Consider the following 9,942-nt stretch of genomic DNA (forward strand, 5'->3'; position numbering starts at 1 on the left):
GCTTAATTTTAAATATACATTAACATCCTCCACCCCCTCAAGAGCTGAGAGTCATCTTGGACTTGACATTAGCCTTGTACAGTGCAGCAGAAAGCACTGGTGTCCCTGCAGAAGCCCATTGTAAGTTCTCATTGTAACTCAAACTGGCATTTGTAGCAAGCCATGTTACACAACAGCCATACCCACTACATGTTCTGCTTTGATTTTAATGCATCTTAACCAAATGAATTCGTTCTACCATCTCATCCTTTTGGGAATGAACCATCTGACAGGTACATCCGCTGCTGCAAAAGCCAAGTCAATAACAAAAATAACTTTGAAGTTACATTTACTTGCAGAGTTTGTAAGGGGGAACGCCACTAACCCTGATTTGGAAAGAATACCCTCCATCAAGGAAACTTCATGCGGAAATGCAAGAGTTGCACTCATCCCATTTGGTACAGCCTGGATTTGCAAGGAATAGAAGCCTTGATGGCGTGTTTATTTACCGAGGTGGGCAGAGCATTAATGGATGGCTCCAACAAACCAAAAAACCACAAACACGCACACACGAGCACTCTTCTAAATCCCCACAAGACACACGTCTATCTTCATGCTTCAGTTAAAAAGAACAGATGTGGAAAAAAGCAGTCTGATACACGTTCTTAATGACACTTGACATTAAACTTAAAAAGTCTGGTAAAAACAATTTTATACTAGAGATGTGAATAGAGTTCAACTAAACAGATGTCCTAAGTCTCATTTTCCTCAGTACCTTCGGAAAGATACCATCTTCTGATCTTCTCTAATCTTTACTTCAGAAAACCACATAAAGATACCATCTTCTAATCTTTACTTCAGAAAACCACAGTCTGTATATCCAAAAACTCTGAACTGATACATCTCTCCCACGTAACACACACTCAAATGGACCCTCCACAACTGATAGAGCTTAAACTTGAGGCACACAGCCTGAAGTTACCAAATCCTAACAAGCTCATGCTTGTCAGCTGGACGGTGGTAACTGACTACATATCAACACTTACTCCATCAATTTTCATCAACTTACTTGACGTTTAACAGGAACTTGTCCTATTTTGTAATTGTGTTTGGCTAAGGACTGACAAGTGCTCAGCTCAGCCAAAAGTTCACAAGAGCTGCAGCTGGCTAACAAACATAACTCATTAAGACACAATAACTGGGTTGATTTCAATGGTAAGAACATACGCTTCAGGCAAAATTCTTCATTTGACAGTTAAATTGGTTTAAATATGTCACACTAAGACAACAAAACAACTGGCACAAGTGTGGCTCTTGCTTCTGAAATTACTGGTTGGACTGGTAGACCTTTCCACTGCAGATACACTGCAAAACGTCCAGAGACAACTACAAAATCATCTAAGAAGCTTTCATCCATCTTCCTAAGGTTATTCCTTCTACAAGGAGTATTTGGGAAAATAGGACACCTGTGATATGCAAAATTAAATTCTGAAATGAAGGATTGATAATTAACAGCTTTGGATACTGGTTCTTCCCCCCTCAGTTAAAAAGCTGAGGTAGAACGGAATCCATGAGATCTTTCAGCAGAACACTAGCGAAAACCAGCACACAACTCCATTTGCGTTCTGGCTTTCGCTTCAAGATCCCTCCAAACTATTTTCATTTTAAAGGATCCAAACCATTATCGCCTTACAAAACGTCTGTGAACATAGTTTTGATTTCCAGGTAAAACTGTACAGTCACAAGCCACATTAAACACTTGAAAAACTCAATGTTCTTAAATAAAAACACAAGTATTCCCACGCCAGGTTAAATCTGAAAGTGTGAAATACCTTAAGTAACATTGGAACAGCCCAAGAAAAAAAAAATATCACTTTTCAAAAAGCAGAGGGAAAACACCCTAATATTTAATACAGTTGCTATCAGAATGCAAGGCAGACTCATGTTGGACATCGCTCTTGTGCCTTACAACTGATCTTGAGTCAACAATAGAACTTAGAAAATACCATATAGAATTTCAATTGCTTCATTTCAGAAGGAAAAAGCACTGTGTGTCTGCGAGCACATAAGGAACTGAAGGCATCAGGAAATATCGAGACACCTAACTATTTTCAGAGGGAAATGTGCTTGTCTAACCCTTCACGCAACACAAAAATAAAATGAAATATTTATTAGCTCAAGGAAACCAAACCCATGATACCCATAAAAAGAATTTACACCTGATCAAATATATTAAATAAAGCAGCTCCAGAAATGAGGGTTTTTTTGACTATAAGCACCATGAAGTGACTTCATGAAACATTAAGGAACAGCCTGAGAAATACTAGTAGTGCCAGAGTTTCAAATGAAGTGTTTTACTCTAAAAATAGTTGCGTACTTCAAGCGTTTAACCTGCCTGTATGCTAGGGAACAAGATATCTGCTTCTGGGAAGTTACAGCACAAAAGTTAACTCACAAGGTCAATAACTGAAGAAAACCCTGCTCTCATATGTCTCTGTTCTCTAACAGCATTGGGAGAATCATCCAGCATTTCCTTAGGAAAGCATTACAGTACAAAACAAAACTGGTATTTGAATTTTTTTAAGCAATTGATTACAAAGATACTTTCAGAAAGCCTGTAAACATTTACAGCACAGTATCTGTATTAACACAACATCATTACTTCCAAGGTCAGTATTACACATGCAGTTTCTTGGAGCTACATATTTTGGTGTTATTTTTAACATCTGACAGAGCATCTTGTACTGTTGCAAGCCCTACACTGTTTACAAATACTCCCAAGCTGCAGCTGCTGATTCTACCAGCGTACCTTGCCATAGCAAATAGAAGAGTAACTTTAATTCCCCAGTAACGGCCTTTTTTTGTGGGTGTTTTTGGTTTTTTGGGGTTTTTTGTTTGTTTGCTTGTTGTTTGGGGTTTGTTTTTTTTTTTTAACAGTACTATATGCATTACATTGTCCTGTAAACTGGTTTTGTAATTTTTCCACCTTTTGATGACTAGGTGGAACAAAAGGATTTGGTTACAAGGATATCCATTTCTACAAAAGGTCAACAAAGTCCAAACATAGTTGGGAAACACGTCTAACCCTGTTCAGATTATGGATGAACTCCATACCCTCTCTTAGCAGGTGTTCTTTAGGAACTTCTACATTTCATTTACTTTTAAAAATTAAAATGCAGAGATTAAAAAAAGCTGTTTCAAAAATCAAATGTCAAGTTTACATTTAAACTCTTCCTTCTCCCAAAATACCTAACCACAGGCATAACAGTGTAAGGGACCAGCAAACAACTTACCAACACAAGCATTTAGAAACAGCCAGTCAGTCTTTTTCATTCTATTTTTTATTTGCTTTAGTTTTTTGAAGTCAACTTCAAGTTCTTCCTTGCTGCCAACAGCTCCAGCCAATTCAATTCTTTGGAAGTCCATTTTCACATCAGACTCACGTTTGGTTGTGGGTGGAGATCTTCTTTGGCTATTACCACTACTACAGCTTCCTCTCCATCGAGCTCTGTCTTGCTCGTTTATGATCGAAGAAGCCTCTTCTGTGTCTGCCAGTTCTATTGCTTCTATGTTGTTAGGTCTGGGATGATCACAGACGACACATTTTCTGGCCTTCGCCCAGTTTTCATATGTACAAACAGAACAAGTCCAGTGCTGAGCCCTTGTGTTTAGTTTATTTCTGTCATTATATTCCTCACACGGGTCAACAGAAAAAGGGACCGGTCTTGAACCAGAACCTGAAGACTGAGGAGACTCTGTGGGACTCCTGGTCCTCCGCTGCGACAAGCACTGAGTACACCTTATCGCTCTTGGCCAGTTCAAGTACGTGCACATGTGGCACGACCATTTATTTGCACTTTCCATACTGTAAGATGATTTAACCCTTGGTCTTGCGCTAGAATCCGGACATATCAAAGGACTGCTCCCTCCTTCAGTGCTTGTAGGATCCCAGTCTCTACCGATATCACTCGAACCACTTTTAAATGGATCTTCCGTGATAATTGTTCCACTAGGTCTCTGTGCACGACACATGGTACATTTGATTGCAGATGGCCAATTTTCATATGTACAATACTCACAAGCCCATTTAATTCCACGCTCTGTCATCGTGCACTTCTTGAAAGGAACTGCGTCAGGCAGAAAGCTAAGTAATCAGAACACATCGTTAGCACACAAGGGTTGCACAGGAGCTCCATTTCAAAAAAAACTAGGTGAGATTTAACCTAGCTGATGTGTACTGCATCAGATATAAAATCCAGCTGGGCAAATGGACAGTTTTTTTTTTTCCTGAGGCTATTAGAACACTCAGGGGGAGAAAAAACACTACAAAAAGGGTAAGACTTGAGCTAACAGCATTTTAAATGCAGAATTCAGGACTTCCTAATGCAGAAATGAAAAGAAAGTCAGTCCTGCACTTCTGGAATTTCTTAGGTTTGCACAGAGGCTTCCAAAACAAATTCAGAAAAACAGATACACATTAAGCACTGAGAATACTGGAGAACAGACCAGTACTCCTACAGAAACAAGTCACAAAGATTAGATTAGTAAAATAAAACTCAGTAGGAATACAGCAGTTGAAGAACACAAAGTCTAGATCCTGTGAGGACTATTACAAGACCTCACAGGGTTTGGAAGGAAGGAGTTTAGCAGGTGGGCAGCTAGGCAATGAGTAAGCAGCGCTTTCAGAAAAGCAGGGTGTAGGAGTTTACATAAAATGCATACATTTGAAAACTCTATACATGTGCTTAACCGAGACTAGGCCTTGATTGGACGCCACTCACAACAGCAGTGTTACAAAGTTGAAGTACCCCTTGAAAGCGAGCACCCACTGTGTGCGCTGACAAGCTAACACAGGCATTTTCATCCTACAAATCCAGATTTCAATCCAAATCCAACTCACTTTTTCTTTATTGAAGAGGGGACTCTGTCTTCATGCTGGCTCAGACCTTTTCCTCAGATTGCCAAATATGAAGGATGAGACTAAGCAGATAACTATTCCTGTAAACAAAATGAAAACACTCATTATAGGTTTCCTACTGGACCTGAGTAACCAGAAAGTTAATTATTAAATGCCACGCCTATTCTGATCCCAATTTACTTGTTTAAACTCAGTCATGACCAGCTGAGACTAATTTATAGACTGGATAAAATGAACCAGTATTTATAGAAGAACCAGTCGCCACACAAGTGATTGATCTGCTGAAGAACCAGATGCAAGCAACGTCAAATTCACACCAAAACATGTAGGAACACTCCTGCTGCAGTCTGAAACTTAGGATGGGGAAGGAAAGAAAAGCTTTGTGTGGAGGGCATAATAGAGGAAAAGGGTGAGGCAGGTAGATAAAAGACAAATAGAAAAATGTATACAGTCCATTTGCTCCCTGACCATGGAATAGTTACTCAAGATACAAGACTCAATTAAGTGCTATTTTTAAGCATGCAAAACTGTTTAAAATAGAAATTTCTCATATCAACTGACTGACAATTCTCATTCATCATTTTACAACTCTCTTGGCTAGCAAAAACACCCAGAGTCTAGTAAACAAAAACGGAGAAGTTACACAACAGGATTAAATTCAAAACTACACACATCCAACTGAAAATTAGTTTATACCTGTTCTCAGATTAGGAAGTGTTTTACAAGTTAGTACCTTCTTTACTGAAATACTTTCACACACACCTTGCTCTACCAAGGCAGAGCTAAATGTCCACTTAAATTTGTCACCCTTATTCCTACTATCTGCCTTCTGTGGGCTCCGGCAGGCAATGTATGTTTTTTCCAAGGGCTCAACTGACCTACTCGCCAGATCAGATGGCTGCATGAATGAGCAGCTATCGCATGGCCGGGACAGAGGAGAGGGCGGGACTATCCTTTGCAGCAGCAATCGATATTTATGCTGTATGAAAGCAGATGAGCAGTCAGGAACACATAAAGCTTTGTCATAGAGCTCTAATATTATGTGTTTGAACAGCCTGCAGAGCACTTCACTCCCACCTCTATGTTATAAAACTGTGTCAGACTAAGAATGTGCTGAGAAGGCAATCAGACTTCCTACTGCTTCCCCTCCATCGTTCCTCATACACGTCCATGCCCATGCATAATGGGAAAAAAAGGCACGAGATCATAGAGCCCAATAACTGCAATAAGTGAGAAATACATACACATGAGAATACAAAGTCAACTTCATTTTACTAAAAGCGACTTCATAAAGACGACTTTTCAGAGCCTTGGAGGAAAAATAGTTTCTCTACTCCATAAACAAACTACTACAGCTTTGCCCAAAGACCTCCTATATGGGTACACACTGAAACTAGTGTATCTATTTCACTTGGTCAAGGCTTTTTCCCTCCCTATTCCCAAAATAAGTTTTTTAATGACCTCAACACCTCTTAGTAAGCTTATTGGAAAATACTGTTTATAGAGACAAGACATTAACATTTTCAGGTTCGGACCGTACGACAGCCGAACAGAGTTTTCAGAAGAGAGAAGGAAGCAGCTCACCGTCTGGGCATCTGCCAACTGCCACCAACAGAACCACCCGGAGCAGTTCCACTGCCAGGAGTTGGCTGTCCCGATACTTAATGCCCAATACAAGCTTGAGGATGATTTCTACCTGAGCAGAAGCTGGTATGTTTTGACTAGGTAATGCTTTCGATCAAAAGCCAGATATGTGTGCACTGTGTGATGAAGCTCGAGAGGGATCTGTAACTGTAAATGGTCTCTTACCTGCCCTAGTTTGTAAAGCCTTAAACCCAGCGGTTCCCACTGCAAACACACCCCAACCCACATTTGGGATGGGGCAAGAAAACAAAGCGTCTTCTGGTTTATTGACATTAGCACCAGGAAAGGAGATTGCTGCTCAAGGTGGAAAGCAGCTGGTTGCAAAACCGATCTAAACAAATACCGAGATACTATTTATGAAACTAAACAGCACAGTAGGTACAGTGAAAAGCTTTCACATAGATCATGAGGTTAGGTTTTTCGCTGCAATTATTCTCTGCGCCCCTTAAAAAGCTTGATGCTTTCAGACAGAATTCTCAGAGAGGCCCAGTACCTGCAGCTTCAAAAGCCTCCGAGATGGCTCGCTACACCCAAACACGAGGCCTCAGGTTCTTGCGAAGTAAAGAATACAGAACAGCCCGATGGAGCAATGCAAGTTTTCTGCTCTGACAGCTCTGCCAACGCCCACGAGGGCACGGCGAGATGAGGAAATTCAGCACTCATACATATTGGGTCTTTTTCACTTTTAGGTCTTGGCCTGACCCCCAACTACCCCCGCTCCAGGGACACCAGCACCATCTGCTTTACTGGTGATCCAGGATCATCAACCAGCCCCTGAGCAGTTAGCAGCTGGCTACATTTTTTCAGAATTACTTCTTTGCTGCTCTGCCTTCAAGGTAAGCTGTTATTGTAGGTTCTTCACAGAGAAGTTGAATCGCGCAGCACCTCACCTCACCACGAAATCGCACAAGAGGGACTGTGAGGTGCAGGTGCATGCCTTCGTGTCCAAAAAGCAGGAGCAGACAAGAAATTAAAACCCACAAAACTCCCAGCAACTGCCAATCGATCAGTTCATACAGCGTGCGAAATACGCACCTTCTGACAGAGTAGCTGGAGAATGTATCAACCTCTGATAAATCAAGTAACAAAGAAAAGTCGAAGAACATCATCACGCTACTTTTTAACTGAATAAAGTCAGTCGGAAAAGGGAACCTGGAACAATCAGAAATTTTTCTTTTGCTTTGTTTCAACTTTTAAGAATATTCCTCTTTTTAGGTGCACAGCAAAATACAAACTAGCACAGAGAAACTGGGAAGAAACAACAAAGTCCTCAGATAATGTTTTTATGCCAGGATCCATTATACTCCCCTCAATTTAATTATTCGCTGTGTCCAGAAGTTGGTGGTTGGTTTTTTTTTTTTCCCTTTGGCTCAAAGAAGGAACAATATGGAGCTCCATTTCATTAAACGATCAAGCCCTTCCCTGTAAACAGGCCAGACGCTGATTTAGCCCAGTGTACCGCAGGGATGGTTATGTCAGAAGCACATCTGTGCTGGCAGAAACCTTATGCAATTAAACCGATCAAACCAGCGTTCCCACCTCAGCGCCTTTTGCTCGTGCGGACGGATTTTCCGACAAAGCTAACTGGTTCTGTACTTCCAGGGGAAAGGGAGCTTAGGTACCAACTGAAGCTTTCCGCAAGGCTTGCTAGGGAAAAGAGGTCCACCCTCCTTCCCAAAAGCAGGCTGGTTTATTTTCATTGTAAAACACTGAAGCAGCTTTTCAGAGGAAGAAAATAAGCAGAAGCATCTTGTTCTGGAAGATGGGTGTCTGTAACCCAACGCAGAATGCGTTAACACAGCAGTTTACGCGTGTAGAATAACACCCTTCACGCACCCAACCCCGAAAAGGAGGGGAGAGGAACAGGGCTGTGACTCCCAGCAAGGGATCAAACAGCAGCACTTTCACTCACTCTATTCTTCATGCACTCGGAAACACGGTGTAGCGAGACGTGTATCTACCTACAAGGGTCTCAGTGGGCAGCTGTACCTGCTCACAACCAGCTGGGTAACACTGCTGTGGAGTTTATATACACACACACGACAGAAAAACAGCCTTTTATGGAAAAAAGCCTGCGATCAACCCCACATACACATTTGGCGAGCTGTTCTCCCTTGGACGTCACTACCTCAAGGTCTCTTCCAATCACCCATAAAAATTAGCATACTACTTAGAACACTGAAGTTCATTTATACACAAATAAGCTTTCTCATTAAAGCCGTAAAAGGAAAACCTGTTACAATCACACACGTGGATTATCACCGTTACGATAAGGCAGACGCCGGTCTGAATTCAGTCGTAGCTGGTTTTGTTCCTTCAAACTGCAGAACGATTTTAAAAGACACATGAGTTTGAGTCAGATGTGGGCAGCCAGGAAACAAAGCAATGACGGGATTTCACTGCGTGCGGGCACATTTCAAAACACTGCCGCTCTCTCGCCGACTCCAACCACGCTCTTTTCAAAGCTCATATAGGCTGTAACCAAGGGACTCCAACAAAAATACTGCCAGTTTTTAAAGACAGCCAGTAGGAAGGTCTAGAGGCCAACAAAGCTGTACACAACCTTAAGTCAACAAGGCAAATTTGGTTGTTCCAAACCTGTAAACTCTCGGAAAACCTCCTCAACGTTTTTGTGCGGAACAGAAGAAATTGAAGCTATTTCACCGGCTACAATTCACTTGGGTTATGTGGGTTCAAGAAGCCTTGAGGACTATCACATCGTCAATGCACTTCAAGAGAAAGAACGTACATTTTTAATAACCTATTCGAAATGGTAAGTATTAAGAACTGATTTTTCACATTAAATCTGCCTTGTCTAATTTTCCAAGGTAGAATTTTACTGACACTTAACTTCCTAAACTAACTCCACATTTTCCAACTATTTCTAGTTTCCAACTATCCACTAATCTTCTATGACCGCTTTCTTAAACCTCGGCTTCTATAGCTTGAATGGAGATAAAAACAATTTCCACTGTCATCTCTGCAAATTAGTTAAAAAAAAAAAATTTAGGAGCATTGACCTTTTGTCAGTGGGACAACCAAATCAGATCAGCAGTGCATCCGGAAACTTCCCAGTAAGGGCAATAACTCCACATTATAACAAAGAAGAGAAAGGTTACTGCAAAGTCACAAATGTAGAAGCATTTTCTGTATCAGCCCGAATACACTGAGGCGAGGTATTTCACAACTGAGCGTAGTTTGCTTTGGCTGTTAGGACAGCTTTTTTAAAATGAACGGATACTGTCCCAAACGGATCAGTAAAAAGGAAAAAATACTCTGTCTCCTCCGGAAAAGAGCACCAAAATAATTTTCTGGTGTCTTTCTGCTCATGGCATTTTTATTTCTTCAGAGAAGACCGGCTGGCCGTTTACAGTACTGACAGTAGGAGCTGGTCTCGGACC

The 9,942-nt window shown here is 41.2% G+C and overlaps 1 pseudogene across 1 annotated transcript; it reads right to left on the reverse strand.

Annotated features, from left to right (window-relative positions):
• Window positions 1-2,902: 2,902 nt before the first annotated feature.
• On the reverse strand, window positions 2,903-4,981 carry LOC104505813 (annotated as a pseudogene). The gene is made up of 2 exons (XR_727850.1): window positions 4,880-4,981; window positions 2,903-4,123 (listed from the first exon to the last, which is right to left on the reverse strand). The product of XR_727850.1 is annotated as a ubiquitin thioesterase ZRANB1 pseudogene (transcript).
• Window positions 4,982-9,942: the final 4,961 nt, after the last annotated feature.

Source organism: Eurypyga helias, unplaced genomic scaffold (genome assembly GCF_000690775.1).
Source record: "Eurypyga helias isolate BGI_N326 unplaced genomic scaffold, ASM69077v1 scaffold38092, whole genome shotgun sequence".
Taxonomy (NCBI): Eukaryota; Metazoa; Chordata; class Aves; order Eurypygiformes; family Eurypygidae; genus Eurypyga; species Eurypyga helias.